This window comes from Mustela putorius, unplaced genomic scaffold (genome assembly GCF_011764305.1).
Source record: "Mustela putorius furo isolate JIRA1106 unplaced genomic scaffold, ASM1176430v1.1 tig00003853_pilon_pilon_pilon, whole genome shotgun sequence".
Lineage (NCBI taxonomy): Eukaryota > Metazoa > Chordata > Mammalia > Carnivora > Mustelidae > Mustela > Mustela putorius.
The window spans coordinates 80,426,528-80,451,454 of record NW_025422005.1 but is presented as its reverse complement, the minus strand read 5'-3'; the positions used below and the strand labels follow the sequence as shown (position 1 = coordinate 80,451,454).

General features: G+C 43.3%; 1 protein-coding gene and 1 pseudogene across 5 annotated transcripts in view; one reads left to right on the top strand and one right to left on the bottom strand.

The window, feature by feature from the left end:
* TLCD4 (TLC domain containing 4) overlaps positions 1 to 24,927 on the bottom strand; it is a 106,652-nt gene that overhangs the window by 54,249 nt on the left and 27,476 nt on the right. Inside the window, exon 1 of one of the 5 annotated variants that reach the window (XM_004752547.3) lies at positions 16,830 to 17,189. The exons of 3 other annotated variants lie outside the window; for them this stretch is intronic. The gene's annotated coding sequence lies outside the window, so the exon portion shown is untranslated. Of the gene's footprint in view, positions 1 to 16,376; positions 16,792 to 16,829; positions 17,190 to 24,927 lie in introns of those variants that run through there. One more of the 5 variants, XM_004752552.3, reaches the window with a different exon arrangement.
* On the top strand, positions 23,322 to 24,012 carry LOC123387367 (annotated as a pseudogene).

The following is a 24,927-nucleotide window of genomic DNA, read 5'->3' as shown; positions in this document are numbered from 1 at the left end:
GATTAAAGATCAGCAAATGGAGAATAACTTAATTCCAGGAAAGTTCTGGAAGTTCCTCATGACAGCCTTATGAATAATATAAACAAACGTGGCTGGAAAACAAAATTAGGTAAATCCGGAACCAGCTGAAAAACTAGAAGCAGCATGCAGATCAGTCATCTCAAACAGACCTGAGAAATACCTTCTGCTATCCTATAAAATTCTCTCTTTTTGGTCTGTTATTAGCAACATTTTTTACAAATATTCACATGGTACTCAATCTGCATCTAACACAGAGCCGGGAAATATAACTAATATAATGGGTTAACAGAATCAGGTTTCAGAATTGTCTTCATAAGCTGAAATAGTCCCAATCAGAAAGAAAAAGTATACTAGGAATAAATGTTTTAAAGGCAATACCTAAGTACAGGATTTGATGTAATAACTATATACCACCCCCCCACACACACACACACATGGGAAGCCTGAGAATTTTAAGTTACACAAACCAATGAGAGATAATAAAGTAATAAAGATACGAATAACAAAAAACAAAACAAAACTTCAGGCTCATTTATAGTCAGCATAAAAGCATGCCTTTGGATCAAGATACTTATCAGTCTTACTTTACTCTGAATTAATCACATACCATTGGGAACAAGATTACTTAGAAAGGACTCAAGAGCATTCTTTAAACATCTTCATTTTGGTGTGGAAAAGTGAAAGAGGGAACTTATTCTGCATTATTCAAAATGGCACAAGTGGGCAAAAATTACAGGGAGGGAAGAGTTCAGCTTAATTTAAGGAAGAACCTTCTAATAATTTAGAAGTGCCCAAGCATCCATCATGAAGTGGTAAAGGGACCTCAATGGGGTGGACCCGGGTCTCTGAGAGCATCTCAAAGATAAGATTCTGGGATTCTAGGACTGAACTGATCTTTGGTATCTAAAAAGCCAATTTTGCATTCAACACTACATAAGCTTCTCAACAGTCTATCATTCAGGTTTTTAAAAAATCAAAATTACTTATGTAGGAAAATAATAAGTACATGTTAACTCGGTGGAGTGTACATAGACTTGGTTACAGGCTTGACACTAAACCTCCTCCCACACTTGCTGTGTGACCTGGGACGGATTACTAAATGAGCCGTACCTGAACCTCAGTTCCCTGAAAAATGGCGGTAACAGTAGTAACTTGGCATGGCTGTCATGGGGCATAAACCACATGTTTGTTGGACACTTAGAATAGTACTTGGCATGTGGTGCACATTAAGTTTCTGCTTCCACCATCATCTGTCCCCAGTGGCAAGAAGGCATGCAATTGCTGGGTCTGTCACCACTCCAGCCAAGGGCAGTAAGACCACTATCTAGCCACTAAAGACCCTAACTCATCCCTGTTTACATTAGTCAACACACACATGCAAGTGGACCCCACTGCAGAAATCCATCCTCTACCACATGACTATCTCTGTCACGCTCTTAAGTTCTTTCCCAGCAGCCACCTGACCCAGCCCTTTATTCTGTGCACCTCCCAAATCCTTTCTAGTAATCCCCCAGGGGCTGCTGCTCCATGCCCAGGAAACAGATCTCTATCCTTTGCCTCTCCTGTATGCTCTGAGGACCACCTCCCTTCCCTGCAGCCATCTCAGGCCGTGGCTGGCTGCCCGGTCTCCCACACTTTGGAGTCAGGAGGTGGCCCTATGTCCTCTTGGTTCCTCACACTCTCCTTCAGGCCCTGCTCCTCCAGTAAACATCCAGCAAACTTTGGTCCTGCTACTTAGTTATACCACCTCTCCCTCTCCTCACTGGTATTGTGTTCCAACCTCCTGGACGTTTCCCCGCAGCCAGAGACTTTGGTCTCCGTTCACTAGTATCTTCAAGCACTGATACCATCCTGAATGACTTCTGCTGAATGACTCTGCTGAAGGTACAGGTTTCCTTAACAACCCAGTCCCTCTTTCCTTCATGGGAAATAGCACCTCTTCCATGCCACCTCAACCACTCATGGACATTTACTGTCCCATACTCACCATTTTCTGCCTTGACAGTAACATCCCAAGTAGTCCCCTGCTGACCTTCCCTTCAAGTGTGCTCAGTATTACAGTATTTTCGAGTCCACTGACTTCTTGGCTCTGTCCCAACCTGCTAGCCCTTTCCTGTGTTTTACTTCCCTCTTTAATCAGCTTAGATGCTTGAGCCCTTCATTTCAGTAATACTCTTACTAACACCCTACATTCCCTTTCCACTGCCAAGAGCTGGCAAAACTCCAATCCCAGAACTGCTCAACTATTTACTCAGCAATGAGCCCTAAAGAATCAGAGCACTGTTGGGAAGTGCCACACACCGGAAGGGATTGGGGCTGGTGAGTGAGAAAGGGTAGAGGGATCAGAGGGCCCTCAACACTGCACGGCACTCCCACCTCACTGCCCCAGCTGCTCCTCTCACACGCCACCACTCATTTTCCAAGTCATCCCCAGGTTTCAAACCTCTAACCATCCACCCCCATTCTCAACAGATAACCCCCCATCCGACCTCACAAAATTACAGAAGCCAATATATGAAAATGGGATCACACTATTAACCACACAAATTACCTGCATCTTCACCCATCTGTCCTTCCACCTCAGGCCAACTTCTCCAACAAGTGCACTTGGGATCCAACCTTTCTGGTTGCCTTGGGAATCTTCTGCTCCCCAAGATCCTTTATTCTCTGCAACTAGATCTTTCTGTTGGCTTTTAAACAGGCTCAAGTTTTCAGTAGAAACAAAAATCAACAAATCCACCAGCTCTTCTTTAACCCAACAGTTTTCACTCTTGCCCTCTCTTCCCTTTCCCCCATTCCCTTTAAGGACAAAGTTCTAGAAAGGTGTATCCATACGATCATCATTTCTCATCTCTCTTGATCTTTAGCCCACTCCGTTCTTGTCCCTACCTTCATTATACCCCCTGAAATAGCTATTACTAAGGTCAACAAGGATGCCTACATGTGGCCTTCATGTTACCTGAACTCACATTACTGACCACTTTCTCCCTGTAATACTTCCTTTCCTGTGCTTCCCTAACACCTTGCTTCATCCTCTCTCCAGCCACCAAGTAACAGAATTCCCTAAGGCTCAATACCAGACCCTCTGCTCTCTACTTGTTTCCTATGTGATTTCACCTATACCTGTGACATCAGTAACCACTTACATGCAGAAAAATACCACGTTTAACTGTCCATCCCAGATCTCTCCTCTAAGCTCCTGATGTACACAGCCAACTGCCTACTTGTCAGTACGACAATTTCAAAGGCATCTCAAACCAAGCTCATGACTTGACCCCAAAACTTCTAGGTTCTTCATCTCACTGAATGATAGCATTGTACATCCACATTTCACAGCCAGAACCTAGAAGCCATCCTTTAATAACTTGTTTTCTGTACATTCCTACTATGTGCCATAATCCAATCCACTGAGTCCTATGGTGGAAATCCTAGTTTTTAAAGCATCCATTTTTCTCTAGCTTATGACCATCACTTTTCTGGACTGTCAGCAAACCAGAAGGCTATCTGTAAACAGACTGGAGGACTCCATGGGAATCTTCACGAAAAGCTGCTTCTGATTATGTCACCTCCTCACTTACCCACAACTTAAAACCTTCAATGGTTTCCAAGAGTTCTTATGAGGATCCTACTTTCTCCAGCCTCAACCGGTACTTGCCCTCACTTGCTAAACTCCAGCTTATGTAACCTTTCTGTTCCTTACAGGTGCCATGTTCCAGGCCTTCACAAGGCCTTTGGAGAACCTATCCCTCACCTCCCACCCTGCCCCCCACGCCCAGGTTAACTCTCATACTTATTCAGCTCTAGATCAACCCTCACTTTCTCAGAAAGGCCTTCTCCAGGCTTGGGCACCAGATAAGGTACGCCCTTATCTGCTCTCAGAGTGCCAAGTTCCTCCCCTTTATAGCTGCAATTTATTTAAAAAAATTTTTTAAGTATACTGACACGCAACATTGTATTAGTTTTAGGGGCAGAACACAGTAATCCAACAAGTCTGTATGTTATGCTATGCCCACTACAAACGGAGCTCCCATCTGTCACCAGACAACACTATTACAGCCCACTGACTGTATTCCCTACGCTGTGCTCTTCATCTCTGTGACTTACTTACTCATTTTGTAACTGGAAGCCTGTGTCTCCCACTCCCGCTCACCCATTTTGCCCACCCCCACCCCCCTCCTCTGGCAACCCTCAGTTTGTTCTCTGTATTTATAGGTCTGATTTGGCTTTTTGTTTGCTTTTTTATTAATCTGGTTTCTTTAGACTCCACATGAGTGAGATCATATGGTATTTGTCTTTGTCAGTTAAAGCTGGAATTTACGGGGCGCCTGGGTGGCTCAGTGGGTTAAAGCCGCTGCCTTCGGCTCAGGTCATGATCTCAGGGTCCTGGGATCGAGTCCCACATCGGGCTCTCTGCTCAGCAGGGAGCCTGCTTCTCTCTCTCTCTCTCTCTCTCTCTCTCTCTCTGCCTACCTCTCCATCTACTTGTGATCTCTCTCTGTCAAATAAATAAATAAAATCTTAAAAAAAAAAAAGCTGCAATTTAAATGAATGTCTCCTTCCCCCAGTGAAATGTGAGCCTCGTAAAGGTGGGAAACATGGACATTTTCCCCCTCCATACTCATACCTAACACAGGCCTGCTACATAGCATGTGCTCAGTACATGTCTATTAAATAAAATGATAATAACAGGCATTCATATCCTTACATGGGCTTTCCATTCTGCTGGTATCTCATCAGCAGCAGGTCTTTCATTTTGCAGTATGGTCAGAATATTGGAAAAAGAATATTCTAAATCGACAACTCTTGTATTACAGCATGAAAACATATTTACTTCTAAAGGATCCTCACCTCAATGGCCAGAGCAAAGAGTCCTGACCAATATTATAAAATGAACTAACACTGAATATGTGTTTTAGTCCATTTGTATTGCTCTAACAAAGTACCACAGACTGGATGGTTTGTAAACATCAGAAACTTATTGTTGCCCACGGTTCTGAAGTCTGAGATCAGGGCACCAGCAGTGTTTGGTGAGGACCCACTTCCAGGCCATAGATTTCACATGGCAGAAGGGGCAAGACAGCTCAGTGGGGTCTCTTATAAGAGCACTAACCCCATTCATGAGGGCTCCAACCTCAAGACCTCCTCACTTCCCAAAGGCCCCACTTGTTGCTACCACCACCTCTGGAGGTAAGGATTTCAACGTAAGAATTTGCTGGCAGGGGCGGTGGGGGGACACATAAACATTTAGACCTTAGCAGTAGCATATATGGCTTCTCCATCCCGAATGCCTTATAATAAATGGTATGTGTTCAAAGGTTTCATAATAATTACAATCTGCACTGTATTTTCACTCTTATCAAATACGTAAGTACTTAATTATTGATTTAGCTACATCAGTAGGCCTAACATGTTAAAGTACTTTAGAAGTCTCTATTTGCAAACTGAGAGCTATTTATAAATGAACACATGACAGCAGAAGGCATTTACCAAACCAAACAAACCAAAATCCTATCAAAAAAAGTCATACCTACACCTTACCCAATCATTCTAGGTGCTGAAATTTTTTTGTTTTTGTTTTTTTAAGATTTTAGGTATTTATTTGAGAGAGAGCCAGAAAGAGAGAGAGGAGAAAGGGGCAGTGTGTGCGCATGCGCCAGAGGGAGAGGAAGAAGCAGGCTCCCCAGTGAGCCGGGAACCCAACGTGGGCCTCAATCCCAGGACTCTGGGATCATGACCTGAGCTGAAGGCAGACGCTTAACCAACTAAGCCACCCAGGTGCCCTCATTCTGGGTTTTGTTTGCATTTTCATATGGGTGGTACACTTCAATTATCTGTCCAAATGCTCATAAAACATAATTAACCAGAGACAATAAACCATCCTCCCCAGTAAAGAATAACTATCACACTACCCACTCTTTTCTTTTATTCATGTAAAAACCATTAACCATCTAATCAAATACCTATAAAGCTCCCAACTAACTACAGTTACAGTTTTGGGGTTTTATTGTCATTACTATTATTTCAATTCTATATTGAGATCTATACGAAAAAAGTTAGGAAAATTATGCGCAAAAAACATTCCACCTCTCTTCCTTTTCTGAGCATCATGTTCAAGAACCATTAGCACTAGTGTAAAAGTCTACGGGAAGCCAGCTGCATAAAAGTTAACCTAACTTCCATAAATCCTCCAATATTCATGGTACTGCTTTTTAAAAAGACACAATGGGAAGAAAATGGACACCAAACCAGAAGAGGCTAAGGAACCCTACATTCGTATGATTAAATCATACTCCCTTTCTCACAGATATGATGTCACTTAAGGTCTAATAAGGAACTGCTCATGGTGATAGCAAAGATTTCTCTATGGTTCCTCCCTGTCACTTAAGATACTAAATTTTGAATAAGGGTATCCTTTATATTTTTCCCATTCCGTCAGTCCTTTTTCTTTCAAGAGCATTTAACAGAATTCAAATTGCAGAGACACTCTTTGATTCTGTTACACACGCTGGCAATGCAATGACACCTCTTTGAAATAATTTTTTGAATTATAAATCATTTTAATGATAGCAAAAAATAAAATACTTAAGGTTATATATTCATCCATTTCTAACTGGCCTTTATTTTCCCCACCATCCTATGTAATAATCACGGCATGTATGAAAAGGAGGGAGGCCGAAATTCTGTTCCCCAGCTGGTGCTGTTTGGGGAACCCATTCAGCAACCGTGGGGTGGCCCCATCTTGCTACACAGCTCAGAGAACTATTGCTACAGGATCCCTTTAGGACAAGATTTCCCTTTTATCTGTCTCCTTACATCCTATGCTAAATGTCTTCTAGATCTTTCTCTGGTCCCTCTCATCCAGTGTTTTTTTATCCCAGAGATTCTCCCTGCCCCTCTCACATGTACATAATACTTTCTCTGTATATATTCTTATTCCGACCAGCCAAGAAGATTCTGTAGTCTTCCCTTTTACAGTCGGTGGGGGGGGAAGGGTGGTAGGGACTGATATTTTTTCCATACAGCTCAGAATCCCCACCAAGATATTCTGGCACAGCAAGTGGGGGAGAGGAGGGAGGGTTATCCCGGCTTCTTAGGCTCTCCCTGAGAAGTCTTGCTCTTTCAAGAAATAATTTCTCTCCTGGTTTCCCAGAGCACTTGATCAGGTTTCCCTTCTATTACAGGTATTTTTAATTAGGATTTTAATAAAACATTTATTCTTATTTTCCTAGCTTATGTTTTACATGTTCTGGCTACTAACTTCAAAATAAATAAAATGAAATCTAATACAGTTAATCTATGTTGTGTCAACTTTTTTTAAGTTTTTTGTCTTATTTTTATATTTCATTTTACACTGACTCTCTGATGCGGGATTTGTTTTTACAAAGCCTAACAAGAAGTGGAGCTGCAAGGGAATGACAGTGGGAAAAGGCCACCTTCCCCAGTTCTCCCCACTGCTCTGTTGATTCCTGACCCCCAATGCATTGAGAATTCTCCCCTTAGAAATTCAGTCCGTTTTCTACAATCTTAAGGCTCAGAGTACAGATAGCACATTTTATTTACTTGGTAAACGTTTCCTAGCATCTCATCCTACTTAAAGCTTTTATAAAGAAGTTTTTGTTTTGGCGCCTGGGTGGCTCAGTGGGTTAAGCCTCTGCCTTCAGCTCAGGTCATGATCTCAGGGTCCTGGGATCAAGGCCCGCATTGGGCTCTCTGCTCAGAGGGGAGTCTGCTTCTCCCTCTCTCTGCCTGCCTCTCTGCCTATTTGTGATCTCTATTTCAAATAAATAAATAAAATCTTTAAAAAAAAAAAAAAGAAGAAGTTTTTGTTTTGCAAACCTAAGAGCTCCAATGACAGCCACTGGATTTCGGATAAATCAGAATGCCTTAAGCCAGGAGACAATAGTAACTGGAAAATCATACATATACAGTACTTGACACATATAATAAGAGGTTGGAAGGGTGTACAATTTGAGGGCCCATCTTTAAGGAAGTCAACATTTCAAATACAACACACTCCCCAAGCCTTAGAAGAGGTTACTGAGGAGCCCTACAGCAGAAGCAGAGACCAGATGGCACCATGTCATCTGCGGGACTCGGGAAGAGGAACGCATTCCTGCAGCCAACCTCTACCCAACCTCTGATGTCCTTACTTCCTTGCAATTCCCTTCCTGGCAGGGAGCCTCTTGGCTTGGGACATCTCTTGGCTTTCTCCTAACACTGTGAAGTCAAGGAAAAGCTGGACAGAGCAAGATTTTTCCAAATGTGATTTGTTCTTTTGCTAAAGGAATCACTGCCATGCAAGCTGGGAAATCAGAACCTAAGAAGACAGAAAGGTCCTTCTTATCTTTCAACTGTCCATCCAATTACCCCTGAGAGAGTCCTTGGGATGCAGAGCATCTCTTTTTGCCTGCTCCCCACAGGAACCAGAAACAGCACTGAATGGGTTAAAGGAGCTGAAGAAGAATTTCGCAAATTTCTCTCACCTGTTGAGTCTTAAAATGCATTCCATTCACCTAGGAGAAACCTAGAATCAAATCCTCCTCCCAGGGTTTATCAAGTGGCCATGGGCAAGAAGAATATGACCTTTCTGTCTTGCAAGTCCTATGAAAGGGGATTTATCAAGTGGCCATGGGCAAGAAGAATATGACCTTTCTGACTTGCAAGTTCTATGAAAGGGGACAAGAATGCCTATGTTGCAAGACAGTTGTCTGGCTCGAGCGAGATGAACTAAATGTACCCAACACAAGGCTTGGCACATGCAGCCACTTGCGATAACTCCTTGTCACTGCCACTCCAGGGGTGGAGTCTATGCGTCTGACCCCAGGAATCTGGGCTGGCCTTGCACCTGCTGAGAAATGATGAGTAGAAAAGAGGCTGTGAGAGTCCTGGGGCCTCAGTAGGCCTCAGAAGACCTAGTAGCATCAGCCTTTTGCTCTCTTGAGTGTTGCTCTAAACCTGCCGTGTAAAGAAACCAATCTAGAATACTGGAGCATAAGCGATCACCTGGAGAACTGAGACAGCCAGCTGACAGCCAGCACTCAGTACAAGCCACCAGCCATACTGGCAAGCCCACCCCCATTTTCCAGCCCAGTGCACCCTCCAGCTGAATGCAGCCATATGAATGAGCCTATAACCAGCAGGGTAACTGCCCAGCCAACCACAGAATCATGAGAAATAATAAATCATTGTTTTAAGCCCTTAGGTTTGGGGGTGGTTAATCACGATTACATCAAAACACCACTCAATAAAGGATTGCACTGGTTATCACCTTTTCCTAACGAAAAAATGTTACACCCACTGTGTACCAAGTCACAGCAGGATAGGATATTGGGTATCCAGAGCAATGTGATCATTTCCCCCTCCTTTTAACCTATGGCTTAGGGGCCCTACAGCTTGTTTACACCTCCTATACATGTGGGAGATATGGTGGCTTCAATGAGAAAAAGCCAAGGAGTTTCTAAATTCTCTAGGTGACCTTTCATTCTGTTCCCTAAGGGTCACTTAAAACCCTATCAAGGTACACGGAGAGTGGTTTCTCTTCTCTTCTAATATCTTCCCATAAGATTGCCTTTGTCAGCTGCACTGTTTACCAATAAACATATTTATCAGCATGATGATATATCTGTTTGACACTTGTCAGGCAGCCAAAAAATCTGAACCCGGTGACACATTTCCCTGAACCATGTCTCAGGCTAGGAGGTGCTGCTCAAAACAATCACACGAAGCTTCGGGTGACCTCAAGGTTAATATTTACTATAAACCTGAAGTTTAAATTCAGTTAAAATCCTGTAAAAGTACCTCAGCTTGACCCATAGACTTGGTAATAAAGAACTGTTCTGAGTCAATGCTCTGAGGTAAGACTTGAATGAATGTGGCCATGGAAACACAGACCTAGGTGGTTCATGACACTTGAACTTCCCCAGCTTCACTAAATAAGGTCACGCCACCCCAACCTGTAGATCTCGGAGTCCTGCTGACACTCTCCTATGGGACAACCCGGAAATATTGAAGAGCTCAGAGAAGTGCTCAAGATTTCTTGGAATGGTGGCTCAGAGCCTCTCTCACTCATGGAGCTCATCAATGTGAACATGTGCCATCCTTCCTGTACGGCCCAATGACAGACTTGTGCATGCGTGTTTTTAAGAGGAAAAGATTTCATCCATTGTTATAGTTCTGATACACTGGTGGTGGCTGAGAGGATGGGTGAAACAGGTGATGGGGGAATTGAGGAGTGCACCTGTCGTGACAAGTGCCAGGGGCCGTATGGAAGTGTTGAATCACTACACTGTACACTTGACACTAACAGGACATGCTGTATGGCAACAGGAATTTAAATAAAGTCTTTAAAAAATAAATAAATAAACATCCTCACTTCTTGCTTTGTAGGTTGGAAGCCTAGAAATCCTGGGCAAGCGGGTTCTACTCACAGAAATCCTACTCAAATGATACACTCAGTACTATAAAAAAAAAATTGTCTAAGAACAATATCAGATTGCTGTTTTCATCTGTCCTCTTATAGCACCCATGGACTTCCCCCTCACTATAATGACCTTTCATTGAGGACTTGCGAAGGCATGAGACCCCTGACTAGCAAGGAGGAACAAGGTATGAAACAGCAGCATAAGACAAGGTCGCTAGGTTTTGCTGTACAACACTGGGAACATTGTTGAGAATGCTGGCCATTGCAGATGCAGTGTTTTCTGGCTGAAAATCCAAAGGGGAAATTTCTCTCACCTCCTAGAACCAGGAACAGATGGATTTCTCCAATCTGGTTTCTCTTTGGGACACTTTGAAGCTCTTTGTGGACTGCTTCCTTCTTCTCTTAGGCTGCTGGAATACTTATAGCCAGAACGTCAAAGTACACTAACCAATTTCACTCATAACCCCCTCTTATTTTCCTTTGGCTTATATTTCTTTCTCATCCTAAATTTACCAGATCTTGTCCTATTGCATGCATCTTTGTAAGCCATCCCAAAACACTTTTGGAATTGGGTAGGTATAAGTAAAACTAAAGATACTATCAGCAATGTGTATGCTTAGTTCCCCTACTCCAAATGATGAGCCCTGGTCAGCAAAGGCTGTGCACTGCCCTGCTAGGAAATCCTTAGAGTGTCCAGTGCTATCATTTCACTGCTGAATGGATATTTAGGGAATTAAATGGTAGAATAAGTAAATTTTGATAGCACTCTGTTAACTGAATTTTAAAATACTATTGAAGTGTACTTTAAAATACTACTAAAGTGTACTTTAAAGTCTACTAAAGATTTCATCTTTTATCCTCCAAACAGGAATGTGTCAAAGGAGGCATGTGCAAGGGTGTTTCCCACAACATCAGAAGCAGCTCTCAGGGTCACTGATAGGGGAATGATAAAATACGCTGGTGCAGCCACACTATCACAGGCTAAACAGACATTTAACTAAATGAGATGATACCAAAGGGCATTCACCCATCACATGCTATGGGGTGGGGGAGAAAAAAAAGAGCAGGAAGTGAAATAATACATTTTTCGTAAATAGCTAACTGGCTTTTTCGACATTTGTAAAGAAGAAGGACTAACTGGCTGTATTTGGGAGTGAGATCAGGGAAAATGGGAGCTGGAGAAAGGGAAAGAGGTAAACGGTCATCTTCTTGAGTATTGGTTATTTTCATGGTTTTTCTTTATGTTATTTATAACAAGAACGTTTCACTTTTGTAATTAAGAAATAAAAAACACTGACGAAAACATGCAGTGACTTCAGGTTGTAAAGCATTCTGGAATCCTCAAAACGTCCAATGTCTCAAGGGTTGGGTTGGGAAATACTATGCTGGGATCCTCCAAACAAGAAGTCTTGGCTCTGTGGCTAGGCCTTCCCTATGGACAACTCAGCCTCCCTCCCTTAGAGCCTTTATTCTGCCATGGATTCCTTCACAAAGCAGGGAAGAAATTGATCTGTTTAGTGACATACACACAGGTTACTAAAATATGGAAAGGCAAAGGATCTTTCTCAATCAGAACACAGCTGCAGTCTTTTTAAGTCCTTAAAATAGCATACAGTAAATTATAAAGCATTTAAATTCTTAATCATCTCCGTGTTTTTTTTTACATGTGTTAGAGCAAAACATGTTAACTGAGCAAGACTAGTTTGGTGATCATGTCCCTAAAATGTTAAAACTTTGTAAAGGGGGAGGGTGTAGTTGTTCTAAATTTTTCACCAAATGAAAATTCCTTCTTCCCCCATTCCACTCAATAAATACACACCAAATAGGGAGAAGTTTTCTATGCCTTCAAATGTACTTTTGGAAGGTTTTTTAAAGCCAATCTGGAGAAAGCTAATTAAACTGACTTGACCAGGACAGATTCTCCATGTCCCCAAAATGTAAAAATCAAATCAAAAACAATGTATAAACTCATCAATGAATGGTTACTTCCTAGGTGGCCCCGGCGGGATCGGGCAGATACCGGTGCAGCATGGGCCAGGATCCCCAACACTGGACTCTACAGGAACAGTCAGGTGGATACCATAAGTCCAGAGCTCAGAGATAACATCAGGGAAAGTTCAAGATATACACAGGACAGCCGAGGAGAAGGAACGAGAAGCAATGAAAACATATCACCTAAGGTAAGAAAATCAGAGCAAGGATGGGTCAAAGAGAGCATCCAACTAGACAGAATGTGGATGATAAACACAAGCAAGTAAACAAGCAACCCCAGTGAACTGTGACACTTGTGCACACTGCCCTCCACGCTTTGCTGTGTTCATTCACTGGTCACAGGGCCAGGTGTATGAGTCAGGTGTTAATTGTTATGAAAAGGCAACCAAAGGCATGCAGATAAACTTTGCCTTCGATTAACTCCAGGGTATGGTTACTGGACATTTCCTCAAGGATGGTGGATGCTGGCTTCTGCCTCACCTAGCTCCCCAAGAAGCTTTTGAAGACGATGAATAAGGATTCCAGTTCGATGGTGAAGCAGGCATCTAAGGAAGCTTTGATAAGCTAACCCTTTCACACAAGGTAAGGAGAATACATTCCAATCCTCTGTAAGCAGCTAATTTCCTAACGAGCTTCATCAGCAATAAGACATCCCACCCGCTTCTGTTAAGAACTTCTCAAAGCTGTAAGAGGAATTATGAACCCACACACTGCACTATGAGCCCTTCTGTTCCCTATCCAGCTGATGAAAGTGGACATGGCCTAAACCCACCAGCCAGTCTGTTCTGGATCCACTTGTCCTCTTCACCTACGGAGAGAAATCTGCTCTAAAGACACTGTTTTCAAATCCCAAGTTTACTCCTTCCATGCTTCCTTTTTCCTCAAAACCAACTATTTTGCTTTCAAGTAGACAGAATCAGCAGGAAGTTTCCCCTTTGCACTTGTCCATCCAGCTGCCTACGCCAGCGTCAGTCCTGCACCCATGTGACACCAGATGAGTCCTCACACCACCTCCTGTCCCCAGCAACAGAGGTCCCGATTTCCCAGTCAATTCTGTGTTCCCCTCCAGCATCTCCAACCTGAATGCAACCTATTTATCTACTCATTAGGCAAATGATTTCCAAACAGTGGACTCTGGTCTACTAACAAGTGAGGATTTTTCAGAATACTGAACAGGAACAGAAAGCACAGAAACAGAAAACAGAATGCTATACAGTAAGGGTGCATATTGTTTCATGAAACTGGTTTCAGATGCACCTATACTTACTTATGTCCTGGGTTGCAGTGCAAAAAAACCATTTTGTACTGTGTTGTAAAATCCAGAAACGTTTGAAACACTGCTTTAGATAAGCCTTTGTCCCCTTAGTCAGACTACCCCCTTGCTCTCCGTCCCACTGCTCAGCAACTCCCTTCCTCATGCTGGCCCAAGCTCTGAACAGACTTCCAGCTGTCTTCTTCACCCGCTGTTTTCACAAACCTTGGCCTTTTACAATGATTCACAAGCTCCTTCTCATGTATCCAAAGGATTGCCTTCTCCTTGAACAGACCAATGTTCTGAGGGGGAAAAAAAAAAAAAAAAAAAAAAAAAAAAAAAAAAGATCCTTTGCTATTCCTGCCTTCTTTTCAGGTCTGGGATCTGCTTGCAGAACATCCAACTGTCTCACTCTGAATAACAAACCTCAGAGCAGTAGGACTCCGTTTCTTTGTGTGCTACCTTTCATCTCCAACAAGAAAAAACACCACCAAAGTCGCTCACACAATACCTTAGGTTTTCTTACAAAATGAACCTCACTTTCCTGATGTAATGCATTCTCTGGTGTCATACACTTAGTGCCTGATACCGATGCCAGGTGAATGCAGCTCAGCCCGAGGGGGGAGTTAAAGTCTGGTTCCCGTCCTCGAGAACAGATGGTTACCCCACCTCCATATTGCCATCTTCTTCCTCTTGCAAGGCAAATGGAAGGAGGGAAAGCACAGCAAGGTGGCTGTACATGCGTGGGGGCATCCTTTCCTCTCAAGGACGAGGGCACAAGCTGTCCGGCACAATTCTACCACCCCACCCCCGCTTCTGCCCTCCCTTGTCCACCCTCCCACAATTCTCACCCAGACAATTCATTCATTCTCTTCTGCCACAGAAAAACTCGTTTTCTGTATCTTTCCGTAGACTGCTCAGTTTACTTTTTTCAGCCAAAAGACCTATCCTACTTTTTAACCTTCCAAGAGATATCAAAGCTAAATGGAGCCTTCATCTGTAGGATACGGGCCACTAATTTGAGAAGAAGGGAACAGGGAGACACCGAGGTCTGAAGGTTTCTTAGGAAACCTTGGTTTCTGCTCATACTTGAGATGCCGGCTTTCAGGGTAGAACATAAAAGTAGGGTGGGAGGAGAGGGCTGCACTAGACTCAGAAGGGCAAGAAACACACTCAGAGGGAACTAGGGAGAAGGGGAGGTCTCACCTAGGGCACATTCCAGAATTGGCCTGGAAGCTCTACTACTAGCCCCTTTCTGCAATCCAAGCCCTTTCCCACTTCCTCGTGGGGGGAATACAGGGCTCCTTCCCTAACTCTACGATTGCCCGATTATTAGGCAGGCCCTCCCTCCCTCCCAGGTCACCATGTCCTCCTCCCTACTCCTTTGCTGGGATCGTTCTTCATCCACCTAGCACGGAGTTAGGTCTCTGACAGCTCCAGCTCCCAAGGCCTCTGTTTACCTTGGTGATCAAATGAATCTCTCCCTCATTAAGATTTCAGAGGAGGAAGGAAAAGAGAGGCCAACTCTGGCATCCATACTCCAGGGTGTACTGAGAAGACTCAGCTTCTCTGGGTTAGCTTTGGCCCTTGACCCTTGCCATTCCTAGGCACCTCCAAGTACGCAGCTTTAGTGACGAAAAGCCATTATTCTTTCCAACAAGGTCAAGAGGCTTAGAGGCAAAGGAATAGGAACAGAAAGCTCATAGAGTAAACAATTACGACTAACTGAGCCACTGGTTGCCAAGTACCCAGCTCCAGACAGGTAAAATGTGTACAAAATCACACAGTAAGGATTCCAGAGCTGGAGGGAGGTATTGTGGCCAAAGGAGTTGCAGGAGTAAAACGGAAAGTAGCACTCTGTAAATATATTCTCAGGGTCATCTGATGGCACAGGAGGGGGAGGTGGCAAGTCGACTAAAGTCCACAGTTTCTGGAGCCATTCTTTCCAATTTTCTAGCATGGCAGGAGTCCACTTTTCTAATTTAGTTCCATCCCTACAATTTAAGGAAAAGATTAACACAGGGGGAAAAATTCTCCACTTCACACTTAGAAGGGAACTGAGATTCTCTGTCATATTACCTTAACTGGCTACAGAAAGATAAAGCTGCATTCCAACCTATACCACGGGCTCACACAGCAGTATCTCTCTCAACACAAACACAGAACAAGATCGATTTTTCTCAACTCCATTTATGACTGGTGAAGATTTTACTAAAATGATATCTTGTTTCCTGCCTCACACATCAACTCCTAATAACCATATAAACTCTCCCATCTTGTCCCCAAACTGGTACTGGATTCATTTAAACACTGTCAAAGATCACTCTTTAGGAACAATTTTATAATTTCACATAAAAATGTGTGCTACATTAACAATCAGATTATACAACTGAGCGGGGAAAACGTACTGGCCATCAATAGTGACCCTTTAGTGAACTTCAACAACTCAAAGTACTTTCACAGAGGTTTTCCCACCCTCTTGGGGCTGCAGGAATCCCAATTCATGGCTGGGTAAACCGAGGTTCTCGGTTTAATAAACTTGCCGGGGTTACAATGGTAGAGCTGTAAATAGTGCCCAGTCCCTTTCCCACTACTATTCTGCATGAGGTGGCTAAAAATGGGACGCACTTGAGAACTACAAATGTGAATAAGAGTCTTGTTTTATTTAGATGGGGGGGAGGGGAGACTTACCCACTTGATGCACCTGTGTACCGGCCTCTAACAAGAAAGCTTTCCCTGGCTGCCCCACGCACCCACCCCTTTGGGCTGAGAGCCGGGAAGCTCCCCGGGCCGACCCAGCAGCACGAATCGCGCACCCGGGGGCGCCAGCGGAACGCCGGGCGTACGGGCGGCGCGGGGCCGCGGGCCCCGGGACACCGTCAGCGCCGCGAGCCGCGCGGGAGCCCGCGGGGCCGGGAAGATGCTGCGCGGCCGCACACACCTGCTGCAGCCCGCCCGGGCGCCCCGGCCGCCTCCGCTCTCGGGACGCCCACCCAGCTCCGGGCGCCGTAGCCCGCGGCCGCGCTAGGCCGGGGGCGGGAAGTCCCGGCGCCCCCTGCCCGCGGGCCGTACTCGGCGGCGCTGGGGAACCGCGGGGCAAAAGCGAGCCCGCCCTTTTCCCCGAACCCCTCCAAACAGCGTCACCTGTGCCGGGTCCCGGGGCGACTCGCGCGCGGGCGGCGGCTGCACGGGGCCGGGGAGGGCGGCGGGCGGTTACAGAAACCTGGTCATCTGGCCCGGCCCGAGGGCTGGCGCCGGCCAGAGTCGCCCCGCGAGATGCTCGGCGGGAGCCAGGGGAGCCGCGGGGCCCCGGGCCGCTCGGAGAAGCAGTCACAGAGACTACAGCTACCGCCGCGGCCGCCGCGCCCGCCCGGACTGCGGGCTCGGGTTACCGCAGAGCGGCTCCTTAAAGGGGCCGCGGCCGCTCGGGCTCCGGCTCCGGCTCCGGCTCCCACTCCGGCTCGTGGCGGCTGCGACCCGCGGCCAAAGTGGGCGGGGCCCCGAGGCCGCTGTAGGGCCGACCTTCGCGAGCTGGACTTGGGTGCCGGAAAGGGCTCCGAAACGGAACACCCAAGGAGGGCTGCGGTGGGATTCGGGAAGAACACACCTCGCCAGGGACAGGGCGTGCGGTTCCTCCGCTTCCCAAGCAAGGAGCAAAACTAGCAAGTGGGGAGGAACGGTCTGAGTCCGGTTCCGCCGCGGCCAGTACCTGGGCTCGCCACGTAACCGAAATTCTTTTCAGATTATGAATTTGTATTAATTAATAAAAGAAAGGAGGTGAAAAGACAGTTGCAGATTTTTCATGCCACGTCTGGCTTGGCCAAAGAAAGCCAGGTCCACCCAGTTCTTGCTAGGGGCTGCAGGTGCATTCCAAACTGGGTAGGGGGCGTCTGTGAAACAGGCCCGTTCTCTTGGAGCAGCCTCCTCCGGAATCCCTGAAAAACACCCTAGAGTGCACTAGCACTCCACCTACACCCAACATGGGAGCCCCTCTGCTGTCAGGGTGGGGTAATGGGATTTGAATTTTTGATGCTGGTGGACGTTTCCAAGTTGCCCAATGCCTAAAGTTTGCCATTCAATAGTAGCTCTTCTGACCTGCTATGAACAGCCTCAAAAACCTTCAAATGTTCTGGATTAACAAGACGGAATTGGTTTGAATAAAACAAAATGATGAAGAGGTATATTTAGGCTGTTAAAATCTGCGAAAAGTATTCAACAAGTTAGAAGATGTGGCTTCTAATGTTAATTAGTAAGCACCACTCTTAATAATGTAGGGCAGTTATTTGTAAGAAATGCCTGTCAGTGGGGCTAATATGTTTTACCTAATATTTACATACACACAAATACATGGTAGCTAACCGAACCTCACTGAGGCTCCATTTCTTCATTTCTCAAATGGGGATAATAATTCATAGTTACCTCTGGAGACCCCAGTCTCAGTAAACGTACCCCAGACTGACCTAGAGAGACAAACCTATTCTGCCCTACGGACAACAGCCTGCTTGCAGTCAAGCAGGGTAGAAGATTCTGTAGGCCCCGAGTGAATTTCTCCTTTCTCTCCTCAAGACTCTCAGGAGTGCCCTTTGACCACAACCTGTTCCACTGTATCTTCTTCACAAGGTCCTCCGTCCTCGACAACTTTGGTTTGCCCCACACCTGCTTTACACGTTCACATGGCTAGAACATAACTCTGCAGGGACAAGATGTCTGTGTGTGCTCATCTGTGGGGTGAACCCTAGGTGTACAGACTGCACATGTCAGCTCTGGACTCTGCCTCCACATATCACCTCCAGCCCCACATATCACCCTGCGCTTGTCTCCAGTGGCTAATAGTTGTTTTTTTTCCTGATAAATACACCATCATTATGTTTAATATACGTATTTTCTTACACCCATAGCAGCATCCAAAACCCTACAAACCCACAAAAATCCGCTCTATACTCTATGTCCCACTATATTCCTTCATATAGGCCTCTACACACGCACCATTAAATCTGCAGGATTGTTGCGAGATTATACAGAGCATGTAAGCGAATACATCAAGGACAAGGTCTGAGATAAGGAAAGGAATTCAGTAAATATTAGTAGAATTTTGAATCTTTTAAACTAATCAAAACTCAATGAACTTGGGAGGTAGAACACTGTATCAGCTGCATATTTTTTTATCAAAATTGTAATGCAGCTTAATTTCTTTAAAAATATTCATTTTATTATTCACATTTAGATTTCTAATTATTCTTTTTTTTTTAAAGATTTTATTTATTTATTTGACAGAGAGAAATCACAAGTAGATGGAGAGGCAGGCAGAGAGAGAGAGAGAGGGAAGCAGGCTCCCTGCCGAGCAGAGAGCCCAATGCGGGACTCGATCCCAGGACCCTGAGATCATGACCTGAGCCGAAGGCAGCGGCTTAACCCACTGAGCCACCCAGGTGCCCCAAGATTTCTAATTATTCTTAACTTCATTTTACCAATCCTCTCTTTCCAAGCGCAGTTTCCCCAAATTCTTTTATTTACTGTCTTAAGTTTTTCTGCTTGTTAACTGTGAGATATCAAAGCTGAACTGCACTTCTTATACTTTTGCTCACTGAAACGGCTCAGAGAAATGAAATTATTTTTCTTTCTTTAAAAAGAGAAAAACTGGGGCACCTGGGTGGCTCAGTGGGTTAAGCCTCTGCCTTCGGCTCAGGTCAGGATCTCAGGGTCCTGGGATGGAGCCCTCCATTGGGCTCTCTGCTCAGCAGGGAGCCTGCTTCCCCCACCCCCCTGCCTGCCTCTCTGCCTACCTGTGACCTCTCTCTGTCAAATAAATTAATAAAATCTTTTTTAAAAAAGGGAGAGAGAGAAAAGGTACAGAATTTTTGAGGCAAATTTTCTGATAAAAAATTTTTTTGCATATGCTCTAGACAGGAAATATGGTTTATTATATTTATTCCTATGTATCTTGTTTCTGTGTGTGTGTTGAGTCTTTTTTAATTCCAATATGATTAATATACAGTGTTATATTAACTTCAGGTAAGCAATATAGTGCCTCAACAGTTATATACATTACTCATTGTTCATCATAGGTGTACTCTTAATCCTCCTTACCTTTTTCACCCATCCTCACAGACATAGATCTCCTTTATCCATTCATCTATGGAATACCTGGGTTGCATCCATATTTTGGCCATTGTAAATAATGCTGCAATCAACATAAGGGTGCATATATCTTTTCGAATGAGTGTTTTCATACTCTTTGGCTAAATACCCGTAGTGGAATTACTGGATCATACAGTAATTCAGTTTTATTTTTTTTGAGGCAACTCTGTACTATTTTCCACAGTGGCTGCACCAGTTGGCATTCCAACCAACAACGCACAAAGTTTCCTTTTTCTTAACATCCTCACCAACACTTGTTGTTTCTTTTGTTTTTGATTTTAGCCATTCGGACAGGTGTGAGGTGATATCTCATTATGGTTTTGATTTGCATTTCTCTGATGAGTGCCATTGAGCATCTTTTCATATGTCTGTTGGCCATCCGGACGTCTTCTTTATAGAAATGTCTGTTTATGTCTTCTGCCCATTTCCTAATGGATTATTTGGGTTTTTGGTGTTGAGATGTATATGTTCTTTACGTATTTTGAATACTAACCCTTTATTGGATATGTCATTTTTAAGTATTTTTCCCATTCAGTGGGTTGTCCTTTAGTTTTGTTGACCAGTTCCTTTGCTGTGCACAAGCATTTTATTTTGATGTAGTCCCGGTACTTTATTTTTGCTTTTGTTTCCCTTGCCTTAGAAGACATATCTAAAAAAATGTTGCTATGGCCAATGTCAGAGAAATTACTCCCTGTGTTATCTTCTAGGAATTTTTATGGTTTCAGGTCTCCCATTTAGGTCTTTAATCCATTTTGAACTTATTTTTGTGTATGGTGTAAGAAAGTGGTCCCGTTTCATTCTTTTGCATGGAGCTATGCAGTTTTCCCAATACCATTTGTTGAAGACAAACTTTCCTCATAAACTTGTTTCCAAAAATTTCTAAACTAAATAGAGACAATTGTTTAGAAAACTAAAACTAAAAGCTGCTTCTTTCTAAAATAACGAGATAATTAATGCAGAAGTATTTTGGAAGATTGCCTCAATTCTCCACCCTTCTCTGTTAGTGAAGATAACAAAACACCAAGCATTTTGATCAAAAAAATTGATTTCAAAATTAATAACCCCAGGCACTACTTTTTAAATTATTGTTGATTTTAATGTATCAAGAACTTGTGAGGTTTTTTTGTTGTTGTTGCTTTGTTTTGTTTTTAGTATTTAAAAGTTCTTTTGGGATGCCTGGGTGGCTCAGTCAGTTAAGCAGCTGCCTCTAGCTCAGGTCAGCAAGCCCTCACCACCCATCAGGCTCTCTGCTCAGCAGGGAGCCCACTTTTCCCTCTTCCTCTGACTGTCACTCCCCCTGCTTGTGCACTCAAGGCCTCCCTCTCTCTCTTAAATAAAAAAAATAAAATCTTTAAAAAGAAAGTCCTTTCATTTGCTTTTCAGAATTTTTCAAGAAAAAACTATTTCAGGATATTACCAATGGTTAGCTCTGGGTGGGTGAGATCCTTAGGTCTTTTAGATTCTTTTTCGTATCTTATTTTACGCGACTTTTTCCTGTAATATATATTATTCTTGTGTGCATATTTTTTTTCATTTTTATTTTTAATGAAAGTAACATATAAGTAAAAATTCAAATAGTTCATAAAGGCTTATAACAAAAACATTTGAGTCCGATCAGCCCCTTTTCCAACTTCCCCCCACCTGGCTTCACCCCATGTTCTACATAACCCTTCTAGGTTATTTCTTAACAATATGCTTATACCAGTGCTTCCTGACTTTCACTTTTAGACATTATTTATTGACTTCTTGTCATGGTATTTGAGGATTTAGCTCTTTCACACTTATCACCATCACCACTTTGCCCTCACCCCTCCTTCTCACACACCTACATCACAACTTCTGTTCAAATCAATAATTTGTGTTTTTATCATCCTGTCAATGTAAATACAGTGCATTGTTGAATCAAGTAAGGTGCCATGACAGTGCTTCTCTTGAAAATCTCTGTTGTTCCTGGAGTTAATAATTGCCTTCTTTTTTCACTTATTTTTTTTTTAATGTATCTTACCCAAATTTTATCCAGATGCTTCAACGTATCTAACAAATGCCCTTGTATCTTCCAATGCCCAAACATTAGAAATTCACTCTCGTGGGACACCAAGGTGGCTCAGTTGGTTAAGCAACTGCTTTCAGCTCAGGTCATGATCCCAGGGTCCTGGGTAATAATCTCATGTTGGGCTCTTTACTCAGCAAGGAGCCTGCTTCTCCCTCTGCCTGCCGCTCCCCCATCTTGGGCGCACACACCCGCTCTCTCCCATAAATAAATAAAATCTTAAAAAAAAAGAAAGAAAGAAAGAAATTCACTCTCTTATTTTGCTAAAGCACAGATTTCAGTAGTTTACTCAGAGCGTGTATATAGAAGGTAAATTTTTTTAGCGTACTTTGCATGTCTGAAAATGTCTGTATTCTATTCTCATCCTCAATTGATAATTTGGATAAGCTGAAGATCATTTTCCCCCAGCATTTTAAAAACACTGTCTCAAAAAATAAAAAAATAAATAAAAATAAATTTTAAAATTTTTAAAAATAAAATAAAAGCACTGTTCCATTGTCTTTTACTTCCAGCGTTGCCCCTGAACTAAATGCTTAAAGCCTTTCTGGTCCCCCTTCTTCTGTATCTGGTCTATTCTTCATTCTAGAATCTTCCCATTAACTTTATAGTCTGCAATATCACAATCATGTGCTTTGTGCCTTAGAATGGGCCTTTTTTTCTTGAATTGTGCTAGACCGTCAGGGGTGCTTTCAATCTTACCTGCGAATCTTTAATTATTTTTTTTTGCTAATTTCCTCCTTCTCATTTACTATATTCTCTCTTTGTGAACTCTTAGTCAGCAGGATGTTGGAACTTCATTATTCTTCAGATTGATTGTCCTTTTATCCCACTGATTATCTCTACAGCTTTCGTTTCGTTTCTTTTCCTTTAATTTAGGTAGACTCCACACCTAGCATTGAGCCCAACTCAGGGCCAGAACTCAGGACCCTTAGATTAAGACCTGAGCTGGAATCAAGAGTCAGATGCTTAACTGAACCATCCAGGCACCCCATCTTTTCTATTACCTAATGTCCAAGACAGAGGTTCTCTACTGGGGTTGGGTGGGAGGTGTTAGTTCTTCGCAGTCCAGCCATTTGGCAATGTCTGCTGATGCTTTTGGCTGTCATCACAGGCAAGGGGGTCATGCATGAGCCCCTAGGGAGTAGAGGTCAGAGAGGCTGCTACCATGTCACAATCACAGCCTCCCACAGCAAAGAATTTCCAATCCCAAATGTCAGTCATTCCAAGATTAAGAAATCATGGACCAGGAGAATTATGCAGCTTTACCTCTGAAGTAGGTTTGTATTTCAAACATATTTTTGGCACAGGATGGCAGTGTGCAGTGGTTTAGCGTGGGAAAAAGTCTGCAGAAGCAGTACCCATAGCAAACTGATGAGGCCTATGACAGACCAGTGATGAAGGGGAGCAAATCACTGATGATGATTCTGTTTCTTCCCCACAGATTGTCTAAAGCCACAGGGAAAATGGTAGGAAATTTACCAGCACCATTACCAGAAAGAGCAATTTATGGCTTTGTTCTTTTCTTTCTTTTTTATAAAGATTTTATTTATTTATTTGACAGAGAGAGAGGTCACAAGTAGGCAGAGAGGCACAGAGAGAGAGAGGGGGAAGCAGGTTCCCTGCTGAGCAAAGAGCCCGATGTAGGGCTCGATTCCAGGACACTGAGATCATGATCTGAGCCAAAGGCAGAGGCTTAACCCACTAAGCCACCCAGACGCCCCTTTGTTCTTTTCTTAAGCTCCCAATTTGGCTTCATACTATAGGTTGTGTGAGCTTTTATTCCTGAACCTTGGCTAAACTCCTTAGGCTTAACCTATTGGCTTCAAAAATATTGCGCGGTTGCACTGCCTGTCACTGCCTGTCCACCTCCTCGTTACTACAGTGATCAGTTATGTACTCTTATCTGGAATAAACATGATGAGTACCTCTTCACTGAACTCCGTTCATACAATCATAGGTAACTATGCTAAATATCAACAGTAGAAGAAAGCCAGAAAGTAGAAGAGGCCATTCCAGCATTAAGAGATATTCCTATTAGTGAAGTAAACCAAATGTTCTTTCTTGCAGCCAAAGAACTTTGTGCTAAAAATGGAATTGTATGTAGACTAACATCAAACACTTATTTTAAGCTTTTTTAAAATTTTTTGATATAATAATTTTGACCACAATTATTTTGACTATCTCTCTTATTAATAATTGATACTGAAATATAAAAAGCTTCTCTTAAGTTCCATTAATCTTATAAATTTTCTCGCATTATTAGTTATTAATAGAATAAATAAAATACTACAGTACCATTAAAAAATACGCATCTTTCTTTCCCATTCTCTGATCAGACCTTTTGTTACAGGAACTTTCCAACAAAAGATAAACTCCTGGGACGCCTGGGTGGCTCAGTTGGCTGGACGACTGCCTTCGACTCAGGTCATGATCCTGGAGTCCCCGGATCGAGTCCTGCATTGGGCTCCCAGCTCCATGGGGAGTCTGTTTCTCTTTATGACCTTCTCCTCGTTCATGCTCTCTCTCACTCTCTCTCAAATAAATAAATAAAATCTTAAAAAAAAAAAAAAAAAGATAAACTCCTTTCTCCAGAAAAGAAACTGCATACTTCACAGAGGGATTGTATTAGTGATAGTACGGAAGGTATGGAATGCACAGGAATGCACAATGGCTGTATGAGGGGCAAGAAGAGACCCAATGGCATCCAAGAGCTTTGTAAACAACTTCAGGACAATTCTCCTTCTTCAGGCTTGTACCTCACCCCTGCCTTCCATGGTACACTGACAGCCAAGTGCTAAGGCTCCTCCAAGCATTCAGATTAGCCCTTCTTCCACTTTGTCAAGTCAATTATTTCTACTCCATCCAACTTCTGGTTTCCAAAATTTACTGAAATCTCTTATCAACTGTGGACTTTTCTCCTCTTTTCTTTTTCCTTCTGGATTATATCTTGTAAACCTCTTTTTACACTATCTACACTATGAGTCCCACTTTGCGAAAAATAAGGATAAACAAAATAAAATTTAAATAACAGAAAGGGATCCAGAACAGAGAAAG